Below are 21,944 nucleotides of genomic sequence, written 5' to 3'. Positions count from 1 at the left end.
ATGAAGGATGGTCTAAAATTTTGATTCTGTTTTACTAGGTCATCTTAAAGTGTACTATCCATAAGATGGTAACTGATTAACTACTGGGGAAGATCCTTGTATATTCTCATTTCATTATAAGTAAACCAGAATTCTCCCAGACAACATTTTATGACATAGCTCACTTTTCTCTCCTGCTTTTCATCAGTGTAATACTGCATAAGCTGCAAAAGGCTGTGTCTTATGCACATAAGTAAATTGCTGTGGTCACCTCTATTAAATTATTCTACATGAAATAATCATGTCATGATATTGTCCTTCAGTCTATGGATTTGAATTCACTGAGAAAGATATTTTTGAATTACCTAAAGAAATACATGCACCATATTTGCTTTTAGTAACCTTAAATATGTGTTTTCTACCCTCAGCACAAATTTGTTTTATCAAACTCTATTATTTGCATCTATCTGCTTGTTTGTTTATGTAAGATAGGATCTTGATAGAGTTGCCTAAAATTCAAGATCCTCCTGACTCTGACATCTGTGTGCTAGTATTATAGGTATGTGCCTCTATTCCCAGCTTTAAAAGAGATTTTTAATCAAAACATATTTGATAAATATATTTTCTTACAAATATTTGAGATACTGTTATCTTTTTGGAGCAATGATAAATTTTTCATGCAAGGAAACATAATTGATTTATTTTCTAAACTTGAATGAACCTAAAAAATATGCCCACAGTCATTTTCTTGGAAATTATTTAATATATAGTTGAAGAAAAAAATGATGTCCCAAGATATATTCAAAGCAACATACTCAAAATAATGGATTCAGTTGGGACATAAGGATATTCATATATTTATGGTGAAATAGGATAAATAATAATTAAATCCACCTTAGCATCTACAAGTACAGAGTACAAACAAAGAAGTTAATTAAATGTATGTATTTGCTCTTCAATTATCTTTATCTTATGGAAATATGTTTACTTTAATGCCAATGTCTTTAAATCTAGGATGCATAATAAAATTAAAGATTTGAAATATAGAACTGCTATAGAAAAAGAGGATATACTTGTTAATATAATGGTTTGAAAATGAAAAGAATTTATTTTACAGATTGTTTGAGAGTTCTACAATGTTAATTGTTTGCTTCATCAATATTACCATAATTTCCACCGTTTAAAATATTTGCTACTGTGGTGTGAATCTCGGCTACTTGAGAGGCTGAGGTTGGACAATCTCTTGAGTTTAGGAGTGTGGGACTCACCTGATCAACAAATTAGGATTAAATGAAGTCACTGAAACTCTGTATATTAAGCATATCACCAATCAACCAAGTCAACCCTATTTGTGGACAATCTGTCCTGTAATCAAACATGTTTCTTGCAGCCAAATTATGAGTCAGCTAATTTGGATAAGTCAACTGTTGAAAAAGTGGGTTTGACTCACCATGTTCTCAGATTCCCCTTGAAGAGTCCTCTCTTGTGACTTCCCCTCCCCCAGGCCTTCCGTTCATTAGCAATTGTTAAGCATCCATGGCAAAATCTGGAATCCTAGTCATTTTTTTTTTTAAGTTTGTTTTTCTCTGCATCATTTCCAAAACATTATTAAGAAAAGTAGTTGAAGCCAAAAAAAAAAAAAAAAGTTCAATTGAGCATATAATTTCCTAGAAAGCTCTAATAGGAGGGATTAAGAATCATATAAACTCTGCCCCTCATCTTTTTATTTCTGGATTTACAAAACAGTACTAAATTTAGTTTCCTTGTATGTCTCTACTACATACACTAATGTCATTCTGCCTTATTGATCAGGTAATATGCCACCTGTGTTGGTTTGAATTACATGCCCCTCATAAAGTAATGCATTTTTAATTCTTGGTTCCCAGCTAGTGGTAATTAGGGAGGTGAAGCCTTGTTGGAGGAGGTGTGTTGCTGGGGGTGGACCTTCAGGTTTATTAGCTTCCACTATGCCACTGTTAGTCTACTCTCTCTCCTGCTGATGTTGACAAGGAGGTGATTCCAGCCTCTTCTCTACCATTTTCTCCATTCCATCATGAAGCTTCCCCTTGATACTGAAAGCCAAAATAGAAAACCACCAACAACAACAAAAATTTCCTCCCATCAGCTACTTTGGGTCAGGTGTTTTATTCAAGGATCTAGAAGGTAATTGCAACACCAACCTATGTTAAGTTTAATTATAGTTGTATAATTCTTCAGTATTAAGATTCAAATTCAAAGATGATTTGTTTATCTTTATTCAGCTTTTCTTATATCAGAAAATTCCTTTCTTTAAAATGTCTTCAGATACATTTTTGATATATTAAATTAACCACAATTATGCTTAAATCTCCCATATACAGTCTTTATATAAGACATATACAGTCTTTATATAAGAAAATAAGGTAAATTAAGTCTTAAACATGGGTCTGTTATCAACAAAGTCTTCTAAGAAGAAGAGAAATCAAAGATGGGTAAATGCAGAAGAAAGGCCTCATGAGGCTGGAGCAAGAAAGTGGCAACAGCAAGACACATGAGAGAAAACCATAAAGCAAGAAGAAAAAGCCACAGCTTCCAGCACATTGGTTTTGGACTCCAGTTTCCTATGTGTATACCTGCATTAAAACTGACCATGACAGGACCAGTCAACATTGTTATGAAAAAGGGAAAGGACTGCAAGTCCACTCTCCTTGTTATTGTATTGAGCTAGTGATCACTAAGGGTTACTAGAGAGGAGGAATAGTTTTCTTCTGTGGCACAACCACTGGTAACAACAAGAATGAATATAGTGGTATCAAGTGGGCTAAAGCAGGCTAATTTTGGGTACATATGATAAAAAATGTAATATATATGATGAAAATATAAAAAAGTAAAAAAAATACTATGAAAAACTAAAAATTACCTGTTTATTAATGAGTAGTTTATTCATTTATTAAGATTTTGGTTTGCAAAGGAACAATTTATATAAATTAAGGAAATGCTTATTTCATGTAGAATATAAATAAAATGAGTTAAAAAGGCTTTCCTTATACAATTTTTTATAAAGTTATGTTCCTCTAAATGGTTTAGATACTTGCCTGAAGGAATAGTAAAAATGCATAGTCAAACTATCCATTGTAACAACTTAAAAGGCTATGACTCAGGGTTGGAGAGCTGGAGAGATGTCTTAGTGGTTATGGCATTTGCCTGAAAACCCTAAGGCCCAGGTTCAAGTCCCAAATATTCACATAAGTCAGATGCACAAGGTGGCACATGCACCTGGAGATCGTTTGCAGTGGCTGGAGGCCCTGGAAACCCATTCTCTCTCTCTTTGCCAAGTAAATAAATAAATACACATCTAAATAAAAGAATAAGTATTTGAGAAAAGGCTATGACTCATTACCATAAGTTCTGAATTGCATCTGAATCCTCCTGGAAGTAGGAACAAGCTCACTATAGTCATAACCTCTGTTTGCCATACTAGTTATTCAACCACAAAGTCACTAATAGGAACCTCTTCAAAATTAATAAAATAAAACATATAATATCATTTCTACAGGAGTCTTCAGAATAAGAATATTAAAACCATGTATACACATTTGCTTAGAAGTAATAAAATCTGTTAGCATTTCATGCATTTAACAGATAAGGAAAGATTCTTTTATGTAAAAGATGAATTATTATATAAAATTTTCATTTTATTATATCTAAATATACTCTTCCATAATTATTCTTATGACTTAATTCTTAGTATTCATTCTTGTGTGATATTTGATTATCATACCATGTTATCAACAGCCTGCAAACTCCTGTTATGTGCATCTTAGAACATAGGACTCTAGCAACTTGAAATTTCTATGTGTCCTGATATTTACAAAGGATTCCAGCTAGTCCCATTCACAAGATCACTATGTAATACTTTTTTTTCTCTAATGCCCTATTTTTTGACATTCTGTCCTAAGAAGCAATTGAAAAGATTACTCTGACCAGTATATTTGTATATTTTCCAATGATCTCAAAACCATCCACTGTCAAGGTGTACAATTCCTGCTGTGTTTTGTACAGAATTGCCTCAAAATAGCTTTTCTTTTTTTTAATTAAGAACATATTTTTCATGGCTACATCATGTGTTAGCATCATCTTCTCCCTACTCCCTGCCCCCGTTCCACTGGTGCCCTCATCAGTGAGATTGTTGTTATTCTCCAGGAGGTTGTGGGTTATACATTGTAGGAACAGCAGTCAGTTCTTGGGAAGAGGCAATGCCTTTGGGTATGGCATTCCCACCTGTGGCTCTGACAATATTTTCACCCACTCTTCCACAGAACTCCCTGAGCCTTATAGCTTTTAACTTTATCTCCTATGTTTCCATATGTCAACAGAATTCCTGTCCAAATTTCATTCATGAAAAACATATAATTTATCTCCAGCTTCCTAGACATTACTAATCATTTCAAGTGGCCAGTAAAGGAGAGCTGTCATGTCTCCCTTCGAGACTTTATGTCCACATCATCACACAGGTGAAGTCCTACATAACACAAGGCACAGCAGAAAAAAACAACTTCCCATTTCCTTTTTCAGTAATATCCAAAGTTTTTAAAAGATTCTGATGCTTATGCTCATGGAAAGATCATAGAATGTAGACAAATGGAAGGATGTTTGGATGAAGCATCCATCCTGGTCCAAACTTTGTAATAAGAGAAAAGCACTTGAAGGAATATATTGAGCCAGTATTCAAAATTCTATTACCAAAGGAGCAAATATAGAAACAAGGAAGTAAGATATAGGAGGGGCAGTCAATCATGTCTATAGTTGAAGTGTTATTACTGTGATTTCAATGGAAAATTAATACTTTTAGTAAATATGTACTTATATATGGTTTCTGGCATGTGAAAAGATTAGGGAATTGAAAGGTATAGCTGGGATACAGTTCACAGGAAAGAGCCGACCAGCATCTTGTCCACAGACTCTTGATGATGTTGACCAATTTTCATTCCTACATAAGGGTTCACACTCATGGAGTGGGCTTTGCATTGAGTAGACAACATGAGATAATGGAAAATAAATTCATGCTAATTTTGGCTGTACTATGTTACTGTTTTGATTTTTGGAAAATAAAGTTTTGCTTTAGTTTTTTTTGATATTTGCACCCTCACTTTTAAGTTGAAAAAACTGAAAAACACGGAAAGTTAAAAAGACTTTTCAGGCCATAGAGCCTGTGAGTGAGGAGGTCTATTACTGAAATTTGAATAAATCATGATATGTTCATCCAATTTCTCCTTAATAGTTTACATTATGTTTATGCCCATAGAGTAGTGCTGTTCTCACAGTCGACTAGAGAAGAATCTTTTTGAAAAGGTGATGTATGCTCAGAAGACCCAAAACTCACCCAAAGGCTGAGAATAAGTGGCAATTAAGTGGTCAGTACTAAATGACACATTTACATCATCCCCTCCAAGGCTGAGTAAAGATGCAGAGGGGAGGTGGAGAAGGTAGGCAGCAGAGAGTAGGAAGGAGTACTTCGGGACTCTGTCCTCCAGACATGACCCAACTATTCATTAGTGACACCATAGCAGCTGTCATTACCTCTGCAAGACTTGCACGATATTGAACCCATCCAAACTTCAACATTACTTTAAAGAGCTCTGAGTAGGATTAGAACTCCCACGACAGCATCTTTCAAGTTTCAGAGAAGGGTAAATTAGGAAAGTTAAGATGAGAGGGAAAGCAAAGCTAGAAAGCTGCCAGGCCAAAAGAAATTCGCTTTCCAACCTGGAAATCAGGAAAACCTCCCTCACATAGGGAATGGATCAGTTCCACATATGAATCAAACATCCAATCTGAAAGAACATCATCATCCACACAGGTGTATAGGAAGGAACATGACCAGTGGGCAGGCTGAGGAGGCACTCAGGAAGGACCAAGCCACTGGTGCTGGAATAACGTTGACAAAGAAATGGGAAGCTAATACTGATATTACTTACAGCCATCTTGGATGTGACTTTATCAGATTTGAGTTCTAACTCTGCCAGTGCAGGCAAGGTGGCATCCACAAATCTGTAGGATAATTCCTACTGAATTACTTAGCAGAATAAAACCTGTCTTACTCCTAATTTGTATCAAAAATAGAAGAGTGACTAGTTGGACAGAAGGGATTTAGTGGAATGGGAGAGGCTGGAAACTACAAAAGAATGTAATGGAAGTGATAACATTACAGTGTGTCTGTGAATGAAAAATTTCAATAAAGAAACAGAAAAACAAAAGAGAAAAGTAAAGACAGATTTCTAGATTCTCGATGCTGAGAAGTGATACTAAAGCAATGGAGTTCTAGGAGAGAACACAAAAATTACAACCCACATCATATCATGTGCATGGGACTCTAAAAGAAGTTGATGAGTCCTCCTTATTGTTACACTAAATTTTTGATACATGACAATAACTTTCAAATAACTAAATTATATTAATGTACTTCAGCTGAATCTGGCTTAAATATTCAGATTCTTCTTTGTTTTAAAGAAAGAATTTTGCTTTGTATCCCAGGCTGGCCTTGACCTCCCTACCCTTATGTCTCACCCTCTTGAATTCTGGGGTAGCACATAAGCACCACACTGCTAGAATTGAATTAGGAACAATAAAACCTCTTCTTGAATAATCTCTGGTTTACAATTCTTTATGTATATTGTCTCTCAATCCATCTTGGCAAAATATTATACACGACTTTTACATTTCATGTAAATATTGGTAAGTTCTTATATATCTGCAAAAGCATTATATTATTCTCTATCAAAAATAAAATGAAAATAAGCTATGCACTAATGTCATATCACTGATATGATTATGACTCACAGAATCATAAAGCCCCAGTATCAATGGATTTTCGTTACAATTTGTGACACTTCACATCAAAAGTAAGGTCCATCACTTGCAAAACCAGACTTATTCACTTACTGAAATACAATGGCATATTTGCCTTTGATATGTGCAATACTCATTGCATTATCCAGGTGTAATGTTTCCTTTTGTTAGAAAATCAAATTTGAAGATGAGACTGGCTGGTCTGACTGCAAGCATGCTATACAATGAAATACACAATATTTTAACCCATCCTTTTTTCACCATAGTACTTAAATTGTATTTCTTGATTAACTTTTTAAATTGTATTTCTTATGTGGGAGAAAATGCAAAGACAAATGATGTATTCATCTAAAGCTGGATTCTTCAATCATGTCTATTGATACTTTTTTTTGTAAAGTAATTTGGAAAGTAGTTCACTCCTTACAGTTGACAGCTCAATGGTAGCCTGGCATTTTTAGAACATTTTCAATGCTGACATTTTAAGCTGAAACTGTTATATCATTTTTTTTAAATGTACCCAATGAGATATAAATACATGGACAGCTTAGTTCCTAACATAGTCATTAAAGATAAATGAATGTGTTCTTACTAATAGTTGGAAGTAGTTCTTTCATTCTCTCCTAAAAATCATGTTCCTATTCCTATATGCACTCTTCACTCATAGAATGAATCCTACTGAAATATTTTTCCATATCTAATTTTTATTATTTTTCATTTCATAGACAAGATCTTGCTATTGACCAAGCAGGTCTGTAATTTATAATCATCTTGCCTCAGCCTCCCATGATCTGTCATGACAGGCATAGACCATAGCCCTATAACTGATAATATTATTAATTATGCTAAAAGTCATTTGAGAGAGAGAAAGAGTCACAATACATAAACAGATAACATGTCAAGACAACACACTAGGTGAACTGGTTGTCTATTAAAATTCTATGATGCTGTGTTACTATGTTTCCCATTGGATTGTTGTTAGAGGAAGCCTTTTTGAATTTCTCATGAAAATATTTAATCTGCTTAAATGTTTTTGTGTAAGTATCTGTATATAGATGAAAGCTTTCCTTTAATTTTCCAGTCCAAACAGCTTTAAATGAACACTAAAAATCCCCCTAGGTCACATTGTAACTACAATTTTTCTTAGCAATAATGAAGATAATGATGTTGTTGATAACATTACTTATCACTTTGGGAAGATTGCCAAATTCTAAGCAATAGTCACAGCATTAACTACCTACACCTTTGTTTTCATTTCGAGTATTCCCCTAGTCCATACATGCCAGTAACATGCCATCAGTCATTGATTTTAAATTTTGAAACATTAAGCAAATAATGACTTTGTCCAGAGTTATGACCACATTACAAAAACATAAGGTAGGTACCATGATCAACCAAGGTTTTTTATGGATAAAATGAGGTTGTTTATATGTTGACTTTACTATACTTGGCTCAAGTATGTACTACAGAGCAAGGCCAAAAACCATGCTACAGACTTTCATCACACATGTAATGTCTTAAATGAAATGCATTGTAGTCTTTAGTGTGATCAGAAAAAAAAATACTTTTAAACATTGAAAATGCTTTAAGAATTCTTCATAGGTGCCTTTTTAATTTGGCTAGGGGGAAAATGTGAACATAAATAAGCAAAAGGCAAAGGACTCAATATGAAATGTCTGTTAAATAACAGAGATAAAATCATGAGCCAAAGTGACCATAAGAGGCAAGAATTAGGGACAACCTTAGAGTTTATCTAGAGTAAACTTCCATTTATGTTTGTACACTTAGGTCAATCTCTGATTTACAGCTATTGCAACCATATCACAACCCACTGATGTGGCAAAAGTTTGTCCAAAAGGAAACACGGGGCTCTGTTGTCCGGTCCTCAGTGGCTGATCATGACATTGCCACTCACAGGGCCCAACTCCTGTTGTTCTTGATGCTTTTGACATGACACAACTGACAGATCCCTGGCATTGTGGAAAGCTATATTCGTGGTCTTAAAGACAATATATCGTTGATTTGCTCTGGTCAAAATGCAACCTAATGAGAGACATTCCTCATATACTAAAACTTATCATGGCAAAGAAAGTTACAAAGTCAGCAGTTAACTTCTCATACAAAGTTTTACTCATGACTTACCCATCAGCAACTTTTGGGAGATGTAGGTAATAAAGAGAAAACTCTTTAAATTTGAATCTTTCCTTTTATCTCACTTCTTATTTACCTCTTTATTTTTTTTTAATTTTTATTAACATTTTCTATGATTATAAAATATATCCCATGGTAATTCCCTCCCTCCCCACCCCCACACTTTCCCATTCGAAGCCATCACATATATGGAATATTTCATACTTAAGAAAGATATTATAAAATATGATGTAATCTTGTCAAATTTTGCATGACAATATAATTCATACACATATTGGGAGGCCAAACAGCTCTTTTAATTGATTTTGTTTTTTCTTGCTAAGTGCATTTGCCTATGTATCTTCATGAAGCAAAACTGGAGCTTTAAAAGAATTGATTTGGCACTACATCACATAAAACAGTTCAGGAAGAAAAGGGCAGCTGCCAGATATATGTAGGCCCTTTGAGCATTTCAACCTTGCTCTAAGGAACAGTGAGTCATGTGAAATGTAGCATATTGAGGAAGCTGACACAGGAAAGGACAGAACGACAATGATGAGTTCCCAAAGACAGGCTGTGGGACAAAGAACAATGACATAGGCTCTATTTTTGGGTCTCGCAGTATATCTTGGGAATTTAAAAATCACAAGTTAAAGTACACAGAATGAATTATGTCACACAGCTTTGAATAAATGATGACAATTTAGTATTGTTGTTTCTATTAATATTATTCCTTATTAGGGTGATATAGTGTTGAATTAAGTGCTTTTCAACCTAAAAGTGTTAACATAGGAAATATACCTTAATCACCCTTGGAAAGGGGACTCTCAGGTGTGATCACAACTGTATAGTTAATATTTTATTTTCTATGTAACTATAATGTCAACATAAATAAAAAGATACATCTGCTTATCATGTCAACTTTTTGCAAGTACCAATGTCCCTGAAGCCTGTTTCTTCTTGGTAGGACTGACATTCAAGCTCTGCCAGGGATGCTACAATCATCTAGAGTACTTTATTAACAAAATTTAGTTTGGCATGTGTGCATGTATATGGAAGGTTATCCATACCACAGCATGCATGCAGAGGTCAGAGGCTAACTTTGAGATGTCCATGCTCCACCTCCTGAGGTAGGATTTCTTGCTTTCATAACCATGAGCTTTGGAATCCAGCCTAACATGGGTGTGGAGGATCTTAACACAGGCCAGCAGGCTTTGTAAGCAAGCAACTTTAACCATTGACCATTTTCACAGCCAACTAAAGTACCTTAAAATATTGAAATAACTCATTGACCATTCTTCCAGCCTCTTTTTTGTCAATAAGTTCTCTTCTAATATTCTAATAATGAAAAAGCTTTATACCTCTATACAGAAGTATAATAGTCACTATGTGAATCAGAAAACAAAGAACTCCACAGAGATACATCATTAGCAGAAACTGAAAAAAAAAACTAGCCTTATTATAGCATTAAACACAATTTCTCCCTCTCACTATATTTGTTATATAATATACATGATATTTGTTGATTTTATTAAATTACTTATCTTACAGAACATCTTCAAACTAATTTTATACTGCTAGCCAATTGGCTAAAGGAAGAAAACCACAGGTTAATTTCATCCCCCCCCCCCAAGGTGCCAAAAATGATTCTGAAAGTTTTACAGGTATCTAAAATTCCATGTCTCATCAGTATTTTGTTAGATTACTTTTCATTGTTTATGTTTTCTTAGAAGTTAACTATGCACTATCCTTAACATATTTTTCACTATCAATGCTTTCTTAACTTCCTTGGCTTTATTGGAAATAAAAATATTATTTTTGTAATGTATGCAGTACCTGAAAGTTGCTCCATCCAAATTTTTGACAGGTAGCAGTACAAATGGTAGGTGTGTCATGGCAGGGCCCTGGTGACAAAAGAAAATCATGTGACTGTGGTAACACCATCAGTTTACAGTGGCATTTTAGAGGATTAAGCTTAAAGTTATGTATTAGTGTCTTTGTTTTAAAACCATGATTATGGATGGCACATTTGAAATGGGAGACAGACATATACATCGGTCACATTAAGGTTACCTTCAAGCTCTTCTGGAAGTAAGGACTTAGTTTTTGTTATCTTATGTCTTTAAAATGGGGTTGTAAGTGGCAAACACAGGGAGGCAGATTTGTCCTGCTGCTCAAGTTCTTAGTACTAGAAAGAGGTGGAGTCAGGGTAAGCATGGTTTGGGTCTGTAAACTGAGAGAACAGCAGTTCCTGACCACCTGGAACTTGATATAAGAAGATAATAATGAACAAGAAAATAGCTACAATGTAAAGTGCTCAAAGGAAAATAAAAAGGCAAAAGATGTATAGGAAGAATGGTGTGATGATTATGCAAAAACTCTCTGAGGAATTCGGCACTGAAATAATTGCCTTTGGGGACATGTTGTGCTGAGACCTGATAGCTTGGTCCATGACTCTTGGGCAGGAATGAATTGCCTGGTTCAATCTATGGGTAATAGCTTAATATGGTCAGAGTGGAGGGAAGCAGGATAAAGGGTGATCAAATTCCTAGTCAAAGAGAGAACCCAAGGACAGTGTTATAAATGAGCTTTCTTTTTCCTTGTTCTTGAGTGTTATGAATAAATTAACCCACAGTTAAACAAAGATAATACATGTTGATGTGATTTGCATACACATCTTTCCAGGCCCAAGTAATACTGAACATAAAATAAAACTATAATATACTATCCTTTGCATTAATTTACAGAGAATTGATATTTATGCAACTTCAAAATGGTTAACTTGTGTTTTGTGATGTTTATTTCTAACTTGTGTTGTCATCTGCAAAGTTGTCATTAACTTTCCTTTCATGGACCATTGACTTGCTGCTTGCCTAATAATCTTAGCCATGGTCAAGAGTTTCAATAAAGTCAGTAGAAAAGTTTATATGGCAGGCACATGTTTTAAAAATTATTATTTAGTGCAATTTCTATAGTAAAACATTCTGTGAAACAATCCATTTTAACTGTCCTATAAAATTACTCTGAAAAAGCTTAAACCTTCTCATATTTTCTTATATATTATACATCATTTAAAACTTTAAAATACATGGTAACTATGACCATGATCTGGTTGTATTAAGGATTTGTATTTACATATAGATGGAAACTTTATCGATCTAGAAATTCTTTCTTCTAACAGATATTTCAGAAAAGAAAAATGCGTCAGCATCAGGCATTATTGGCATGCTTATGGATTTCGGCAGGTCCAAAGTTGAAGTTTATTTTCAGAATTTTCCAAACTTGCTATAAAAATGCCACTAGAAATAGAAATGACTGGGAAACACTAGTGCTTTTTTTGGCATGCTCTCAGAAATTTCCTTTTTCATCCTAAAAATTCTAAGCAAAAATTTTTCTATCCCTTTTGGTATTAAAACATGAAACTATTCACTTGGGGCTATCACCTAATTTACTAAATAGTCTATTTGAGTTAGTAAATGTACTGCATATGTTAGCAATATTACAGTGTATGTGTCAACCTGTATTGTCACCTTTTAATGATAAATATCAGGCTATATAGCATGGCATAATTTCACAACAGATTAATATCTAATAAGAAGATACAAAATAGTAATATAAAACAATAGAGAAATAAAGATATATAGATGGAACTTGGAAATGCTAATTTTATTTAACTGGCACCATATATAATTTTGTTGGGGAATAAAAAGAAAATGAATCTCAAGAATATGGAAAAGAAATACACTATATATGCTTAAAAGATAGACCTGCATGTAATGTACAGTGAAACAAAATAAGTAAGCTAAAGAGAATGAGAGCCCTACCTAAACGTACTCATTAATAGAAAATCAGAACCTTGGCAAAATATACTGGATAAATTCAGTTTATGCTTAAGAAAGCAATTGTATGTTTCCCTGACTATAACTTATATGATAGATACAAATTCCAATCTCTACTACAATGTTTTGATGTGTAGGAATTATTTATTCTATTCAGAAGAGAAGCACAATTGTGTTTAGGTGATCTATGAACTCAGTACATTATTTTGTATATTTACGGTACACACATACACACATTTGAATGTAATTATTTCCCATGTATGGTGATGAATGTCTTTAATCCCAGCACTCAGAAGGCAGAGGTAGGTGGATCGCCATGAGGTCAAGGTCATCATGAGACTACATAGTGAAATCCAGGTCAGATTGAGCTAGAGTGAGACCCTACCTCAGAAAAAAATCCTTTTGTACTCTACAAGGAAAGTTTAACAAATTTTGATGAGGTTTTTGAATATAGAGAAACATAAAGATTATGATTTTATATATTGTCCATGCATGTTCTTGTTTACAATGAAAAATGCTATTAATAAATATCTAGGTTTTAAAACAATAGCATATTCTGTCCTTTCATTGGATCATCTAATCCAAAAATGATAGTTCTTTTCAATGGTCATGAACAAAAATAACTTTGAAATAATTTTCCAGTATCAAGTCACAATTACCCAATAAGAAGCAAATGTTTCAAATGAAATTTTTGTTTTGTTTTGTTTTTTGTTTTTTCAAGGTAGTATCTCACTCTAGCCCAGGCTGACCTGAAGTTCACTATGGAGTCTCAGGGTGGCCTCGAACTCACTGTAATCCTCCTACCTCTGCCTCCTAAGTGCTGGGATTATAGGCGTATACCACCATGCCTGGCTCAAATGAAAATTTTGATGCATGCAAATTCACCATGATTCATTATCAGAGAAATGCAAATTAAAACCATGATGAGATACTGTGTTACACCCACCAGTCTGGCAAAAATGAGGAAGTTTGACAACAGTACACAGTTTTGAAAAGAATATGAAGCAAACAAAACTTTATGTGAGTAAGCATATGAATTGGTAAAGGTGCCACTCATGGCTTGCTTAGAAATCTCTCTCATAAACATATTCTCTAAAGAAATTCACACAGGTGTATTAGGATATGTGTAGAGAAATGTTTATGCCTTCCATTTTTGTAACAGGCAAATGAAAGTAACTCAAATGTCCCTCAGTAGAAGAAAGGATAAATGCATTCTGAAATATTAATACAATGGAAGATTGAAATTGTGTAAAGAGTCCCCACCTGGATACATTAACAGTGATGTACTTTAAAAGTATAATTCTCCATATAAGAAGTAAGTGATCAAAGAATATGTTCATCATTATTTCACTTTCAAAAAGGGAACTTCGAATCAGCAAAACAAAATAATACATTGCTTAGAAGTACATACATAGAGAAAGTGACAGTAAAGCCAAGATCGGCTAGCACATGCTTAGAGCAATCGTTTCTAACGTTAATCAGGAAGGAAAAACCTTGTTATACAAACCAAACTGCATATGAAATTTTATAAGTTGTTGAATAAGCTTTATAGAACATTATGCTCAGCATGTTCCTATCATGAATTTTCAACCTATGAATTCAATCATGAAATTCCAATAGAGTGAGGGAATTTGGTGGGCTATAGAGGTACCTCACACACTATTGACCTAACTTGAAAGTTACTTCTTTTTGTAAGAATATTAGAATTAGAACTAATCTAATATTTCACAGTCCTTGTAATTTGAATAATTGTGTATTTAGACCTTAATATTCTTCAAAGAAAATTCATTAACTTCTAAATATATTTACATGTGCAAATTTTATTGCTTTTTTAACTACCTGGATTTTTTCGTAAACATCTGTATTATATTATTATTAATTATTATTATTATTATTATTATTATTATTATTATTTTGGAGAGTTCTAGGAAGCCAATGAGTGGAATTTTAGAACCCTAATGATGATGTACACTTAAATCAATGCATATGTGTTTATAATGTGTCTGTGTGTTTGCTTTTTGGTTCAATAAATGTGAAAAAAGTTTTATAAAGTTGTGTTTTATATTACTAGGAATTTTCTAAGATCTTTATATGAAAATGATTCTGTTGGAGAAATGTGCCTCAAAATCACAGGACTAATCATTATTAGTCAAGAATTTTAAAACAATGAAATATATTGGATATGTTTTGTTATTTTAAGCCAGTCAGTGTGAATGAAGACTTAGTGTTTAGTGATTGTATTTTAAAGATAATCATTTGAATTAAGCATGCTTTATTCACATTACTACTATGTTACTGTGGCTTGAACTCACTATTTTATATATTATATCTTTTTCTTACAATATCCAGGGTGCTATGAGGAGACAATGATCATGTACACATCACCTCTGCATATATTTTAAATTTTTTATTTACTTATTTGAGAGCGGCAGACACAGAGAGAAAGACAGATAGAGGGAGAGAGAGAGAATGGGTGCGCCAGGGCTTCCAGCCTCTGTAAACGAACTCCAGACGCATGCGCCCCCTTGTGCATCTGGCTAACATGGGACCTGGGGACTGAGCCTCGAACCGGGATCCTTAGGCTTCACAGGCAAGTGCTTAACCGCTAAGCCATCTCTCCAGCCCATTTTTTTCTCTTTTTTGAGATAGGGTCTCACTCTAGCTCAGGCTGACCTGAAATTTACTATGTAGTCTCAGGGTGGCCTCAAACTCATAGGAATGCTCTTACCTCTGCCTCTTGAGTGCTGAGATCAAAGGTGTGCGCCACCTTGCCCAGCTCAACTCTGACTGGTAGGTTTGTAAAGGAGTTTTATCAAACAACCTTTAAATAGGTCATTATGGGCTAATATAGTCCAATTTATGGCTTTGCTATTCAGAAACACTCCTAAGAGGCTTCAAACTGTCAATAGGCTTGAATCCACTGATGCTTTCACTTAAAAGTAGAAACATTATCTTGACCAAATGGATTCAATCCTTAGAACAAATACATGGTAATCCCAGGTGCTTATTACTTCTCATAATTAAAGTACTATCTTTCTGTTTTTAACTTTATGGTCTCTACAAAAAGGTCAAAGTTTGATTTTTAGTCACAATTTTAGACCAAGTAGCTAAAAATGACATTAAATATCAACTAAATTGGGATCCTTGAAAGGGCCCATTGTCCATACCATGTGTCTGAAGCATCTCATCACCATAAATATTATGTGTGCTTGTCACTGCATCTTTACCTAATAATTATTGTGGCAAAAGAAGTATTTTTCTGAACTAGATTTTCTTTATGCATAGACTCTTCTTTTGTTAACTTTCTTTGTGGGAAGTTTATTTATTCTGTTCAACCCCTCCCTTTCTTTTCCTATTTTCTTTCACTTTCAAATTGCATTCTGGGCTTTATTTCTTTAATATCAACCTTTTAACTTAGCCAATAGTTATTAAGCTAATTTAAATGAGAGTTATTTGGTCTCCTCTATGTTTCCCTTGTTGGTGCCAATCTTGTTCTTTTAATTACTAACTTCAAGGGCTTTTGTATGAGTCTCCTGACTCTTCACCCTGCCATACATTAAAGACTTTGTCACTAGAGCTCTAATGTGATGTGGCCTCTGAAGTTACCTAAAAGGAGATAAAATTAGAAAGTATATATGTTCAAATGATCAAAAACATTTGTCTGAAATGAGGTTCATAAAATACTTTTTCAGAAATATTTGACTAGCTAGTTAGCAAAAAGAGTCAATAAAAATGTGTCTTAGCATTTATCATACCAATAACTGGGGGCTAACTCCACAATGCACGACCCATTTTCATTAACAAGGAGGGTCTAATGGGAGGGGGTAGATCACAGATGAGCCTAAATAATGGTACCAAACTGTCTGTATTTACTGAAAAGAAAACTAATAAATTAAACTTAAAAAAAATGTGTCTTAGAACATTTATAAGGCACATGTAGGTAAGATCATGAAGTACAAAATTCTTTTCTTTTACTGTAGGCATAGTAATTATGTCTCAGATGCTTGTTTACCGGTCTCCTGGAATATTTGGTTAATGGAATAGAGATGACTGAGACTATATGAAAGCTAAGGCATGCTCTACCATATGTTTTTGCCATACCATCTACTTTGCCATGTATTACATGCTATATCATAAAATCCCTATGCAATGGAGAGCAAGTTACAATATCTGATTTATATCTTACAACAATTTGACATGTAATTTAATGTTACTTAATTCTAAGAGATTTTCTCCAACTTAAAATTAGTGCTCTATAAGAGAGAGTATCAAAGTATTTGTTGCCTCTGCTGAAACTCAATGAGGTAATGGATATTTTGGCGCTTTTCCTGAACAAGAATCCTGTGAATACTCAGTTTTCATTGCAGGGATTGGCACTAGCTATAGAAAGGGTGAAGCTCTGTAAATAGAAATCTATCATCACTGCACTCAAATTTTAAGTGCAAAGTACTTGAAAGGCTTTAATTTTCATGTGGGAATTTCATTTTAAGGGCTTTTTACACCACCTAATCAAATTCATTCAACTTAGATATTGTTGTTCTTTTTTATTGTTAAATAATCCTTTGATTTTAGGTTTAGAAAATTCCCCAAAACTACCCAAGACTGACAGGCTATTGGGACTTGGCATGATTTTAGAAATTATCATTAAATATCTAGTAATCAACATTTCAAAGATTGATAGATTACAAATTAAAACAATGCAAATCAGTGCTTATTAAGTAGAAGTATAATTTTTGTTATTAAACAACTTTATTTTTTGCTGCATCTGCTTTTTAAAAAAAATGTTTGGTTTACTTACTGTTCTCTTGCTAAGTGTTTCCCTTGTATCACCTCCTGTTGCTATTGTCTAAAGGCAATAAGTAATGGGTAAGGCTTTTATTGAGAGCCAATGTTTGCCAAGTTTGCCAGTTTCAACAAGAAATTCTGCCAAGTTTAGCCATTGTTTTCCCATTTGTAGAAAGGCTTCAACATTTTGTGTAAAAGTATTGGGCTACATTCTCATTTATTCTCATCTGAAAGGTCATTCCATGGAATCCAGTTGAACCTGAATGCTAAGTTCATCACAGAGAAGATCTTTACTAACTTACTATCCCTTCCAAGACAGTGTGGGGTAGGATGAATATAAAGTTAACCTATAGATAATAAAAGGTAATTCATTTCTGAAGATTTTGTCTTTGGAATCAAGCAGCAATTCAGAATTATAGCTCCTGTGGACATATATACTATCAAAGATCACATCCAGGTATAATATATAGCCATTTGTGCATTTGTTTGTTATTTACTATGAAACTTTAAACATCTATGGAATAAGAACACTGACATAAGTTCTTAGAACATTTAGTGAAAATTAAGGAAGACATACTTATACAGGAGACTCCTACATGTCAATGAAAGAGACAAATAATAATGTAGGAACTGGGCTGGAGAGATGGCTTAGCAGTTAAGCGCTTGCCTGTGAAGCCTATGGACCCCAGTTCGAGGCTTGATTCCCCAGGACCCACGTTAGCCAGATGCACAATGTGGTGCATGCGTCTGGAGTTCATTTGCAGTTGCTGGAATCCCTGGTGTGCCCATTCTCTCTCTATCGGTCTCTTTCTCTCCCTGTCTCTCTATCACTCTCAAATAAATAAATAAAAATGAACAAAAGTATTTTAAAAAATAATGTAGGTATTATGTTAATGAGGTTTAATAGTTTATCAGAAATTGATTATCATTATAGCAAAAATCCAGGACAAACCACAAAAGCTGAAAAGCATAAAAGGTTCATGGTGGCATGAGAATATTTAAGTAGTGGCTTAGGCAGGACTCACTAAAATGGTGAGAACAAGTGAGACTTCAAGGAGGCAAAAGGTTTAGACACATTGGTCTCTGGGAGAACATTTCATGCTAATTTAAACAAACTTAAAGACAAGTTAGAGAACACACACACTTCCCTTTAAATTTGTTTATATTCAAAGAAACACTAGCAATAAGGACATTTACCTGAAGGACTCTACAAAAACAAGAAGGAACACTGGTATTTGTAGTTCAGAATTTGGGGTCCTACAAATAAGGAAAATTAGTTTTCTTCATAAAATCATTTGTTGTATTTAAAGACATTTTCCTCTCTAATGTCATATCATTGTGTAATTACTTCTGGAAGAAAAATGTTGATCAGGATAGGGAAAATCCTTGGAGTCTGAAACTGTGTGGTCATTAGCAGCAGCTTATTGTCCAAGTGCACAGCTCTAACAGTTGACTCATGCAATCTGAAGACTACAGCATAACTGTATAACCTTTGAGGATATACATTTTGAGAACTAGGTAGCTATCTTCTATTTCAGAATTAGGGGACCATTAAATGAGATTACAAAAAATAATCCCATAGCTTCAGAAATTACATGAAACATTTGAACACAGAGTTTTCAATAGTCAGGGCCTCTATCCAATGTAAATGAATTCCAGATGCATGTACCACCTTGTGCATCTGGCTTTATGTGGGTACTGGAGAATCTAACCTGAGTCCTCAGGTTTTGCAGGCAAGTGCATTAACCACTAAACATCTCTCTAGCTCTTAATAAATACTTTAAAAGAATGCCAAAACTCAAATATAAGTTGTTAATTTTTTGTATTTATTTTTACTTAAGTACAGTTGGATAAAATCTGATTCATTAAATATGGAAATAATGATCTCATGATCAGAAATTGAAATTTTTTAAATAAATTGGATCTAATAAATCAGGAACTTTCTTATAAATAAAGCCTGGAAACATATCTGTCCTCACAGTTTGAGAGTAGGAAGGGTTCCAGGTGAGATTTGACCAAATAATAAGATCTAAAATTATCTAATATTGGTGAAATCTGAACAATTATTTTGTTCACATTTGTTTAAATTTTTAATTAATTAAAACAAATAATTTTTTAACCATATTTTTCCAAGTTGTCTTATTATTCTATATTCCAGGCTTGAAGTTTAAAAATGGTCAGGAGAGCATATGAAGTCATAAGGTTAATGTATGTCCATGTTTAATGAACAAGATTCCATCCAGCCTGACCATCCAAATAGACATAATTAACAAAGTGTTTGTTAACATGGTTCTCAGCTTAACAATCCCTCCCATGTGTAAGCCTTTAACTGGCTGTTAAAGACGTGTCCTTGTTCTGGGCAAACTATCCTTTACCTGGCAGACACAGATGGAAGTATGAACATTTTGTTACCTGCCACTATATTTCATCTAGTCATACAATCAGGGGCCAGTGGCTTAGTAGGTTGTTATATAAAGTATGAAAACTTAATATATCAGATATTTCCTTATCTATTTATATGCTTGGGCAACTTTTTATTGTCAATAAATTAGCAACAAATAAATAACTGTGAATAAAAGTATAATCTTATGAATTTTATTTCACTTGCAATTTTACCTGCCTTAAGATGATATCCATGTCCTTGCAATGCTTAGCACTATCATCACAAGAGCCTCATAATAGGAAGAAAAGATGAGGACATCAAAATAGAGACTAATGGAGAACGAGAGGAGACATGATGGAGTAAAGATCTGTGAAGAGGAAACTGGGGCAAGGGAGGAAATTATTATGGTTTATTTTCTGTAAATATGGAAGCTTTCAATAAAAAGGGGAAAAATATATTCTCTATCGCTTCAGATACAGCCTTAACCTTCTGCATTTGGCAGAGATGATTTCCGTATACTTAATATCATTGTAAATGCCATGCAGTTTTTTTTTTAATTTTTTATTTATTTATTTGAGAGCGACAGACACAGAGAGAAAGACAGATAGAGGAAGAGAGAGAGAATGGGCGCGCCAGGGCTTCCAGCCTCTGCAAACGAACTCCAGATGCGTGTGCCCCCTTGTGCATCTGGCTAACGTGGGACCTGGGGAACCGAGCCTCGAACCAGGGTCCTTAGGCTTCACAGGCAAGTGCTTAACCGCTAAGCCATCTCTCCAGCCCGCCATGCAGTTTAATTCAAGTGTTTTTTAACTGAAATACCTGCCTGTTCTAATGACTTAAAGAATAAATATTCCCTTCAGGATAAAACTGTGATGTGAACAGAAAGAATGCTTTTCTCCTCCAACACAATGTAATACCATGATAGCAGATGCCAGATTAAGTTTTAAAAAAAAAGCAAGTGTGAGAGGGGCCATAGGAATGAGATATAAGAATGCATTCTACTTTGACAGATCCACCAGAAGGTGATTGCGAAAAATTCAACCAAATATGTCGTTATGAAGTAGATTTGTTGTTTCTGGAAAGAGTTTAAAATTTTCATTATATTCTCAATGTAGGTCATAATTCATTAAGACTAAAAGCCAAGCAGTTAAGTGAGGTCAGGTGAAGAAATTGAGGAAATGAAAGGTTGGAGAGGAATAATCAAAATCTAAGAGGGCATAAATAAATAATATGGAAACCTACTTTTTTGGACAATGGCACATCCATAAGCTATAGATTGTTACTAGAAATTTTTCATTGCCAGGAATGGCATATCTTCAGTGAGTTCTTGGCCAGGGAGATCTCTGATACTCCCCAAAACATTACAGTCGATTGCCAACACTCTTGGATTCCTACCAGGAATACACAGTAATACACTACTACTGAAGATGCCACATACTTGGGCTGCAAGGTCACTGAGAAATCCTGCTGGAGCTGAGTTGAAAACCTCCATGTAGACCCACGGACAGAAAGCTGGGAAAAGCCACATTGCATGTAGTTCAATGGGAGAGAGAGAAATCACCAGTTGAGATAAACAACAGTAGACACTGCAAGCCTTAAATTTGGCCAGTCAGGCCAAATGAGCCAACAGGTGCCACAGTGGCATGTCTGTTATGGGGAAAAACAACTGCTGTGTAATTTGGACTGGAGGCCCGCTCCATGGGAGGGAATACATGCCTGATACTAAAAACCTAAGACAGGGGTGTAACATGTGCTGGTACCTGGACAAAAGTATATACTATGCTCACAATACTTCCCTGTAAGCACTTCTGTTAATGTTAATACCCATATATTATTTGGTTAGAGAAACTTCTGTTTTCAGATGGTGATGACGTTGGGATGATTTAGAAGGCACCTCAGTGCTAAGAAGTGACAGAGGAGTTGTCAGCACTGAGACATTTCTATCACAACTTTCAAGGCTCAGGATACATTGTGTAAGAGGTGGTGGAAAGAATTTAAGATCC

The 21,944-nt window shown here is 34.4% G+C and overlaps 1 protein-coding gene across 3 annotated transcripts in view; it reads right to left on the bottom strand.

Annotated features, from left to right (window-relative positions):
- Calcrl (calcitonin receptor like receptor) overlaps positions 1 to 21,944 on the bottom strand; it is a 106,575-nt gene that overhangs the window by 76,900 nt on the left and 7,731 nt on the right. For all 3 annotated transcript variants that reach the window (XM_045147162.1, XM_004660271.2, XM_045147163.1), the window contains one exon: positions 10,771 to 10,838. The gene's annotated coding sequence lies outside the window, so the exon portion shown is untranslated. The remainder of the gene's footprint in view (positions 1 to 10,770; positions 10,839 to 21,944) is intronic.

Source organism: Jaculus jaculus, chromosome 4 (assembly GCF_020740685.1).
Source record: "Jaculus jaculus isolate mJacJac1 chromosome 4, mJacJac1.mat.Y.cur, whole genome shotgun sequence".
Classification (NCBI taxonomy): domain Eukaryota; kingdom Metazoa; phylum Chordata; class Mammalia; order Rodentia; family Dipodidae; genus Jaculus; species Jaculus jaculus.
Note: the sequence above shows the minus strand (reverse complement) of the source record. Positions and strands in the feature narration are given on the sequence as shown.